Below are 8,485 nucleotides of genomic sequence, written 5' to 3'. Positions count from 1 at the left end.
ATTCCTCGGGGAGAGAATTGCATAATGGGGATTGGCGAGCCCACTCCGCGGTAGCCCAGGCTCTGGCTCTTCCGGTCAAGTGAGACGTCATAAAGGCCACTTTTGACCTGTCAGTGGTGAATGCATGTGGAAGTTGTTCAAAATGTATCGAACAGTCCGTTAAAAATGCTCGGCATTGTCCTGGATCTCCGGAGAACCGCTCCGGTGGCGCCAGCTTAATTCCTACTCCAGCCATGGATGCCGCCGGGGTCGGGACTGCTGCTTCCGCGGCTGGGGTCCCTGGCGTTGGTGGTCTGGCTGTCTGCTGCAGGTGATCCCTAAGCTCCCTCACCTGGTTCGTAAGTTGACCCAGCTGGTTCACCATCACCGTCTGGAACTCCTCCTGGCGGGAGATACGGACCTCCTGAGCCCGAACCCGTGCCTTCCACTGGGTATCCTCTGCTGAGTCCATACTGGCCGAAGTGTACTGTCAGGCGGGGTGACGGAAGGCAGGACTCAAATGCAGAGGATTCAAAAAAGGGGTTTATTTAATAATTAACGAAAGTACTTTCTTGGGCAAACGGTCCCTCAAGGAGGGGAGGGGAAATATAACAAACTCAAAATCACTCCGTCCGGAGGAAATAACCCGATCTACAAAAACTAAGATCAAACAACAGGCAACAATAATCTTAACTTAATCTTGGCGTGATCGTGGCGAGAATGGCTTTGGCGAAGTCGATGGGAACGAAAACACTTCGGCACAAGACGAGGGAAGACGCTGACTAATAAACACATGAGGATAATGAGAAACAGGTGGACACAATCAGGGATCCGGGGAATTGGACAGGTGATACGAGAGGAAGGGCAAGCGATCTGAAACGAGAGGAGGGAACAGACTTTCAACATAAGACAGGAAATGACAAGACCAACACACCGGTGTTACACTCCAGACACCACTACAATACTGGGACTAGCCCAAACCATGAAAAACATCCCAAGACCATTATCCCACCTTCAAAATGTGTCAATATAATTTTGCCTTTAGTATATAGTGTAGCAAGGTATTCTTCAGTATTATTATAGTTACATTTTAGGGGACCCCCCCAAGAGTCCTAAGTCATTTCGAACCCTGGATGTACGTCTTAATGCGAGGCTTTAGAATTTATCTCAAAGGGATCCTGTATTTGTTCATAAAGTCTGAAACGGGATTTTTCCGAGGCGGAGCCCCGGTTGCCTTCCTGGGGATCACAAATGGATCTCACGGAGGATTCTGGGACGGCTGATGCCTTTTCCCGGCCCTTCACCGTGGGATCCAGGCGCTCGTTTCCGGAGGCACGCTCCGCGGCTTCCACCACCCCGGACGAGACGCCGCTCTCACGCTTTTCCGGTTCCGAGGAGCTGGACGTGGTGAGCGTAGAGGCAGCGGAAGCTGACGAAGAGAAAAGAGCCGAGGCGACTCATTCCCCCGCTGCCACAAAAGAATTGCTGGAGGTCCTCACCCGAGCAGCTGAGAGATTACACATCAGCTGGCCGGCGAGTGAGCAGCAGCCGTCTGCTCCCGATAGACTGCACTAGCGGTTTTTACCTTCCTGCAGAGTGCCTCCACGCCGGTGCCTGCCATTCTTCCCAGACGTCCACACTGAGGTGTCGGCGTCCTGGAGTAGGCCAGTGTCTGCTCGCGTGTACAACCCGCGTACGGCATTGTACTCGTCTTTAGCTGAGGCTAAGCGACATGACTACGGAAGGATGCCGGCCCCGGAGGAGGCTCTGGCGAGCCATGTTCCCCTGCGGACGTGTCGTTGAGGACACCGGTACTGCCCACCAAGCCTTCGAGGACTACCTCGGTTCTGGTGGGCAGGGCTTACTCTGCGGTGGGGCAAGCGGCGTGCTGCCTGCACACGATGGCGCTTATCCAAGCGTATCAGGCAGAGCTGCTGGCCGACGTGGCCGAGGGGACGGAGCTAACGCTGGAGGCAGTGAGTGAGCTGAGGCAGACGGCTGACCTCGCGTTACGAGCCACCAAAGAGACGGCAAAGTCCGTCGGCCACTCCATGGCAGCCATGGTGGCTACGGAGCGGCACCTTTGGCTGAGCCACTCCGCGCTGCAGGAGAAGGACATGTCCTTCCTAATGGATGCCCCTCTCTTCCCCACTACCCTCTTCGGAGGTGCCATTGGGGATGTGGTGGATAAACTCCGCGCCGAGAGGTGGCAGGCGGAGGCGCTCGATTCTTTCGTTCCCCGACGACGCCACGTCCGCAGGGCCGCTCGAAGGTGCAGCAGGAGAGCGTCGCGCTGCGCGCACCCCCCAGTCATGGCCGGGCCGCAGCACGACACGCTCGGACAAGGTTCTCTCGCGGCCGGACTGCTCTGAGGACCGCCGCCAGGGAGAGGACTTCGTCCAATAGAGAGTGACCCCCACCGGAGGTGGTAGGGTGCCACCGCACTCTCCGGGAGTCGGTCAGTTGTTCCCGCCGCCGCTCCGGGGCACGACCGGGTCCAGCAAGCGTGAGCCCGAGGGCCGCTCTACTACATCAGCGCTTCCCTGCCAGTACACTGTTACAGGGCGCGGTGTCTGTAGACCCGGGACTTCCAGAGACTGGCCCCGATGGGCCGGAGCCCCTGAGAAACTTTTTTGGTGAGTGGCGAGCCCTCCCCAACGTATCTCAATGGGTCCTGCACACAATCGATGTTGGCTACGCCATCCAGTTTAGGTGGTGGCCGCCTCGATTTCGGGGCGTACTACCTACGGTGGTAGACCCCCAGCAGGCTCTGGTGGTGGAACAAGAAGTACAGACCCTGCTGCGGGAGGGAGCCGTAGAACGAGTTCTCCCCCCAGACAGAGAGTCAGGCTATTATAGCCGGTACTTCATCGTTCCAAAGAAGGATGGGTGTTTGCGTCCGATTCTGGATCTCCGCCGTTTGAACCGCGCTGTTGCAAAGTTGAGCTTCAAAATGCTCACTCTCAAACAGATCGGGGCACAAATCAGGTCCGAGGACTGGTTTGTCACGGTGGATCTCCAGGACGCTTACTTTCATATTCCCATCCTCCCTCGACACAGGAAGTTCCTGAGGTTCGCTTTTGGGGATAAAGCTTACCAATATAAGGTCCTTCCTTTTGGCTTAGCCCTCTCGCCCCGTACGTTCACTAAATGCGTGGATGCAGCTCTGACGTCAATGCGTCTCCAGGGCATCCGTATTTGAACTACTTGGACGACTGCTTGATTTAGCGCCTTCCGAGCACCTGGCGGCCCAACACCGTGATGTTGTGCTCGCCCATATCAACCGTCTGGGGCTGAGACTCAACACCAGGAAAAGCGTGCTGTCCCCAGCACGTAGGACCACCTTCCTGGGTGTAATTTGGGATTCGACCACAATGCGGGCACACCTGTCTCCCGCTCGGGTAGTTTCGATCCTCTCTGCTGTTCAGCAGGCTAGACTAGCCCAGCCACTCACTGTGAAACAGTTTCAGAGACTGTTAGGTCTCCTGGCAGCGGCATCCAATGTGATCCCCCGCGGCCTGTTACACTTGAGACCGTTGCAGTGGTGGCGCAAGACCAAGGGATTCTCCCCAAGGGGGAACCAACACCGCCTGATCAAGTCACCCGGCGCTGCCTGAGGGCCTTGGTCATATGGAGGCACCCTGGGCTTCTAGCCCAAGGGCCCGTTTTAGGGGCAATCTGTCGCCGGGTTATCCTCACGACAGACGCTTCCCTCACGGGCTGGGGTGCGATCATGCAGACACCCTGTCGAGGCAGGGGCCGAGGCCGGGGACTGGAGACTCCACCCAGAGGCGGTGGAGTGCCTGTGTGGTCACTTCGGCCGCGCCGATGTGGACCTATTTTCCTCCGCAGAGACAACTCATTGTCCTCGGTGGTTCTCCCTCACGCACCCCGCCCCTTTCGGCTTGGATGCTTTGGGACAGGCATGGCCAAAAAGCATGCGCTTGTACGCTTTCCCCCAGGTTGCTCTGCTCCCAGGGGTTCTGGACGTGGCCCTTAAGGGGGCCCGCCCTTTAAGGTCCGGTTTCTCGACTGAGGTTGTAGAGACCAAAACTCCTACTCCAGAGCCCCGCCACTAGGAGGGAATATGCCGTAGATGGTGCCACCTGCTGTAGAAACAACTGCGGACCCAGTTAACTTCCCGGGGGGTTCAGTACTGGAGGTCCTGCTATGTTTCCACAGGTCTTCCCGTCTGCCTTTGGGGCATCTCTCTTCCTTTGTGGCACCCGGTCCTCCGTTCCTGATGTCGGACCAGGCGTATAACAGAGCCGCAGCAAGTGAATGGTTGTTAAGGCCATGACACTTGCTTATGATTCGGCCGGTCAGCCCGCATCTTGGCTGTCCGGTGCTCTCGTCGAGTGTGCGTTTGAAAACTTCACACCACGGTCACCTGCTCGTATGGTGAGTGGGTATAAATGTTCTCATAGCGTCTTTACGCAGCTTGAGTTCCCTGATAGGGAAAATCTCTCGGTTACGGATGTAACCTCGAAGAGACGAGACGCTGCGTAAAGCGTTCTGCCATACTCCCAGCCTGCCCGTGGCACTCGATTCGGCCTTTCAGAGATGAATGGTCCTGCACTTCGGGTCCCTTTGTAGCGCCCTGGTCCGGCGTCCCAGCTCGCCATTGGTTAATTTTCACACGTGCTTCATGACGCGGTCACGCAGGGGCGTTTCCATAGCGTCTTTAAGCAGCGTCTCGTTTCCTTCAGGAACATACGTAACAGAGAGACATTCTCTTGCAAAAGCGAACACAACTAGATTAACTCTTCACACCTTCGTGAAAATGGTGTTTTCGTATCAGTAAACACAAGCCATCATCTACTAAGCACACAATGTGCCAACTACACACTGATGGTATGAATACTAAACACTTTTTGTATTCATTTTGCTTTCTCTGTGTACAGACGTCAATTTGAGGTCAGACTTTTGTAATAGTGTCATGTAAAAATACAAGTATCCAACTTAAAGGATTGGTGTTTATTCACACTCATCAAAACCAAGACAAAGTCAGAACATCCAGGCCTGACAGGATGCCTGGTCAATATCTCCACATGCCTCCTCCATTGCCTGTAAAAGGGCTCCCTGTTGATGAGGATGACTGTTGTACACCTTCCAGCGCCAGGCGGAGACAAACTCCTCGAGGGGATTTACAGTTTTTCTCGATTGTGTCACACCTGTATGTCAAGTTGCGTTTTTGTCCTGTCTCCACAGTTGTTTTTTGACTTCCTGTTTTATTTTGGAAAATAACTCCCTCTCGTTTCAGGTCCCTTGCCCTTCCTCATGTGTCACTAGTCTGATTGGCCGTTTCTCAATATGCGTTCTTGTGTGGACCTTTGTTCTCGTGGACTCGTGAAACGTCATCAGTCGCAGCCCGAGTACTGTTCCAATTCTCAAGTCCGCATCTGGCCGAGAACGGTCATAATACCCGGATGTGGCTCGCCCCGCCCATTTTTCAAGTCTCCGTAGCGGTTATACATGAGATTTAACTGTATATATAACGAGGCTTCATACGTTATAATGTGGTGTCAGACTGATGTTGTTCACCGGTTACGTCTGTTTGAGGACAGAGTTTAGCTTGTGTATTGTCCATCATTGTGCATTAAAACTAACGATGTTTTAATTAAAGGACATGAGGGGACCGTCCTCAAGACTCTAAATCGGCAGCAGAACTTCAGCTTCAAAGAAACTCTGAAGCTCTGAATTATAATAATGAATAAAATAATTCCACATATGAATTATTGTATAGTTCTGTAAGATCTTTGATGTGTGGTCAGCAGCTTGCTGTACGAGGACCACTACACTGATTATTAGCCTCTTGATGTTTAAGTAACAAGACAAACGGTAGGTGTGTGCATTAAAATATTTTAGTATAATAGTTTTTTTTTTGTTACTGTATCTAACCTCCTCCCCCTAAAATGATAAAGCTAATTATTTTATGACTGATTATATATGGTGCTCAATATTATATATACCATTTCTAATTTTAAATGAAAATGAGACAAAAGCTTGTTAATAGTAAAATATTTAAGTCAAAAACTAAATTAAAACGTATTAGCAAGACCAGCTGACGTGGTGACGTCATCAAGTCAGCTGCTGTTCCAATTGCGGAAATGTCCGTTCTCCGTTCTCCCGAACCTGCGAGTCAGGACTCCCGAGTCTGTTCTCGCGGGAACGCAAGTCCGTTCTCGCTGTCTCAGGTATTGAGAAAGGGCCATTGTCTCCCCTGATTCCTGATTGTGTCCACCTGTTCCCACAACTCCCTCATGTGTACTTATAGTCTGCGTCCCCCCTTGTCCTGTGCCAGTGTGTCTTGTTTTACCCTGCACACCAGCCCTCACGTCAAGAGTCAAGTCCGGTAGAGATTGTCACGTCATTTTTGATTCCTGTTATATTTCCTCGTTAGAGAGATTTTGAGTTTTTGCTTTTTGGATTTTGATCACGACCTTTGTGTCCTCATTACGAGAGATTTTGAGTTTTTGCCTTTTTGATTTTGATTGCGTCCTTTGTGTCCTGGTTACGAGAGATTTTTAGTTTTTTCCGTTTTGTTAATAATAAAAGCATTGTCAGCTGAACCCTCTCTCTGCGTCCAAGTCCTCCTCCTCAGCCGCCACCTGCCTGACAGATTTTACACACAAATGCTGGTACTTGACACACAATGGCCACAACTTGTAACTCATGCACCAACCCCCTGAACCAATTCTGCTAAACTACAAGCACAATTCTTGCTTTACACTCATTGCAATTCTAAAACACACTTTCAAAACACTACACACAATTCTCTGCATTCTCTGCACAATTTTCATGAAGAAAATTTTGTTTTCACAAGAAACACACTGTCATTCAAAATTCTAAAGTCAATTGCCCTACTATGCACACTGACTCGTCACATGGGAAAACACCTGTCACACAGTGTTACAATTAGGAATTAGAGCTTCAGCATAAAAGGGCAACAGGTGAGCTCTTCTGTTTTGGAGCAATGGATAACATTAGGAACAGAGCCAGAGGAGTGAGAGTAAGAGCAGGAGGAGGAGGATTCTTTTGTTGATTCTGTACACATGACATCCATTGCAGTCTGTCCATCCCGGGACGAGGGATACCTCCTCTGACGTTCTCCCTAAGGTTTCTTCCCTTTTTTCCCTTTGAAGGGTTTTTTCATATTTTGGGGAGTTTTTCCTATGCCGATGTGAGGGTTTCGGGACAGAGGATGTTGCATGTGTACAGACTGTAATGCCCTCTGAGGCCAATTTGTAATTTGCGATTTTGGGCTAAACAAAATAAAATGAATTGAAATGAATTGACGAGGACGAGGAAGGCCAAGGACCGTAAACTCTGATGAGATCTGAGTCACTTTGGGTGACCAAAGCTATGGGGGAATTCTTTTCTGCCTGGAGATGGAAAGTGTATGACCGAAATCCACAAACTCATATAACCGTTCTCTAAGATATGGAAGACGCATGTGGAGATAAAGCAGTTGATGCTTTTCATGGCTGGATTGGACATGCTGAGCGATATTTCCCCCACTGCTTGGCCAGTGAAAACATTGCTTGTGTTGTGGATGAGGTTCTGTGGAACAGACCGGAACAGAAGACAGGATGCAGCATAGTTTTTTACTGTAACTGTATACAGTAAATTCTTCTGTTTGTATGTAGACCACTGTATGTGCAACTTTGTGTTGGTTGGAATGTACACTGTGTGCAATGTTTTCGTGGGGAAAATAAAATATATTTGTTATGTATTTGTGTGTTCTGAGTATAAAAACAATATTCTAAAATATTTTACAACACATATGTATGTACTGTCTGTTGTAAGTTTAACACTGAACAAAAAAAAGGTCAAAGTCATTATGATGAATGGAGAATTGTTTTCCATTCATCATAGTGTTTTACATTGAGCACATCAGTGTTCAACTGGTTCTTATAAAAGTCTATTCATTTGATGGTTTGTGTGTGTCATTTGAAAACAAAATACCATTTTGAGAAGAAATTACATTGTTTTGAATGTAAAGTTTAATTTTGCAGGAGTATTGAGGGGTTTTGCTCATTGTGTGTGTGTTTTTTGATTTGTGTGTAGAGTTCTGAGAGCATGAGGCATGCTTTAGGAAAATGTGTGTAAACAATCGAGAAAAACTGTAAGAATGGAGAGTATGGAGGGAGGTTGAGTGCCATGAAGAATGGGTGGTCTGCCAGTAAACCAGTTGCGGACCAAAGCAGCCCTATGGAAACTAACATTGTCCCATATGATGACATATCGGGTCTGCTCTGGTCTCTGAACAGTGAGCATGTCATGTAAGGTGTCCAGGAATGCAATAATGTGTGCAGTGTTGTACGGGCCTATGGTTGCATGATGGTGAACAACACCATTTTGGCTTGTAGCTGCACACATGGTTGTGTTACCACCACGTTGTCCTGGGACATTGATGATGGCACGGGGTCCAATAATGTTCCTGCCACGTCTCCTGGTTTTACCGAGGTTAAAACCGGCCTCATCTACAAAAAGTAGCTCATGT

The 8,485-nt window shown here is 49.8% G+C and overlaps 1 pseudogene; it reads left to right on the top strand.

Annotated features, from left to right (window-relative positions):
- Positions 1-1,711: 1,711 nt before the first annotated feature.
- The window catches only part of LOC134107150 (proteasome subunit beta type-7-like), a 74,206-nt pseudogene continuing 67,432 nt past the window's right edge, over positions 1,712-8,485 (top strand).

Source organism: Pungitius pungitius, chromosome 17 (assembly GCF_949316345.1).
Source record: "Pungitius pungitius chromosome 17, fPunPun2.1, whole genome shotgun sequence".
In the NCBI taxonomy this organism is placed as follows: Eukaryota; Metazoa; Chordata; class Actinopteri; order Perciformes; family Gasterosteidae; genus Pungitius; species Pungitius pungitius.
Note: the sequence above shows the minus strand (reverse complement) of the source record. Positions and strands in the feature narration are given on the sequence as shown.